The 1408-nt window shown below is 35.4% G+C and overlaps 1 non-coding gene across 1 annotated transcript; it reads right to left on the reverse strand.

Annotated features, from left to right (window-relative positions):
- Window positions 1–991: 991 nt before the first annotated feature.
- Window positions 992–1098, reverse strand: LOC121204320 (small nucleolar RNA R71). Its single transcript, XR_005899248.1, has one exon. It is a non-coding gene; the product is annotated as a small nucleolar RNA R71 (small nucleolar RNA).
- Window positions 1099–1408: the final 310 nt, after the last annotated feature.

Genomic DNA, 1408 nt, shown 5'->3' on the forward strand with positions numbered 1-1408 from the left:
GTCAAATAACAAGTGAAGTCTAGGTGGATTTTTCCTTGGGTATTGTCTTTATTAATCGAATTTTCCCAAAAGCTTTTCCCAAATTTCTCTCTGTGCACTCTTAGTTTAGTTAATTAGTTTAGATAAACAAATCCCTTAATTTTTAGGCTAGATAATAAGAAGAAAGTAATTACTAGTACTCTTGGTTCCTTTGGGTTCGACAATCCGGTCTTGCTAAAGCTATACTACTGTTCGATAGATACACTTGCCTTCATCATGATAATAGTTTGTTTCAAGAACTATTAATTATAAATTTTAAAACCTGTCACGAATATCACGTATCAAGTTTTTGGCGCCGTTGCCGGGGAACTAGGATATTAAGAACATTCGATTTTTATTACTTTAGCCATTCTACTTTATTTGCAATTTAAAATTTTATTTTCTTTTCTAATTTTTCTTTTATTCGTTCCTGGCAGTTTTTATAGTGTATAACTAGAAGAAACCCGTCAGGACCATTACTGTTTGATAGTGAGATCGATTGCACAGTTCGCAGAAACCGAAGAGAAATAAAGCGAAGCTTACGATACACAGAGGAAGAGCAAGAGAACGATACTGCTAATTGCTGCTAATCAGAATCCTGCTCCACGCACTACGTATGATTATGCTAAACCTTCTTTAACAGGAATTGAATCGAGCATAGTTAGACCTGCTGTAACTGCAAATACTTTTGAACTAAAACCTAACACAATTCAAATGATACAGCAATTTGTTCAGTTTGATGGTTTGCAGGACGAAGATCCCATCGCTCACTTGGCAAACTTTTTGGAACTATGTGATACATTTAAAATTAATGACATTTTTGATGACGCCATTCGCCTTTGGTTATTCCGTTTTTCATTGAGAAACAAAGCTAAACAGTGGTTGAATTTGTTACCATGAGGGTCAATCACTACTTGGGAACAAATGATTGAAAATTTTTTATTAAAATATTTTTCGCGCAGCTAAAACAACTAAATTACGTAATGATATCTCTTCTTTTGTGCAGATGGATTTAGAAACACTCTACGATACATGGGAGAGATACAAGGACCACTTAAGAAGATGCCTTCACCATGGGTTACCACTCTGGCTACAGGTTCAAACGTTTCACAATGGCCTAAATCCTTCGACTCGACAAATGGTTGACATAGCCGTTGGTGGGACTATCAATAATAAGACACCTGAAGATGCTTATGAATTTATAGAAGAGATGTCACTAAATAATTATCAGTGGCAAGTCATGAGGACAAAGCCAACAAAAGTAGCCGGCATTTATAACATCGATTTGGTCACCATGCTCTCTAATAAGGTAGAACTCTTGAATAAAAAAATTGATGGTTTTTTTAATTCTTCACAATTTTACCCAGTAACGCAGTGTGAAGCAAGTGGA

This window comes from Gossypium hirsutum, chromosome A07 (genome assembly GCF_007990345.1).
Source record: "Gossypium hirsutum isolate 1008001.06 chromosome A07, Gossypium_hirsutum_v2.1, whole genome shotgun sequence".
Classification (NCBI taxonomy): domain Eukaryota; kingdom Viridiplantae; phylum Streptophyta; class Magnoliopsida; order Malvales; family Malvaceae; genus Gossypium; species Gossypium hirsutum.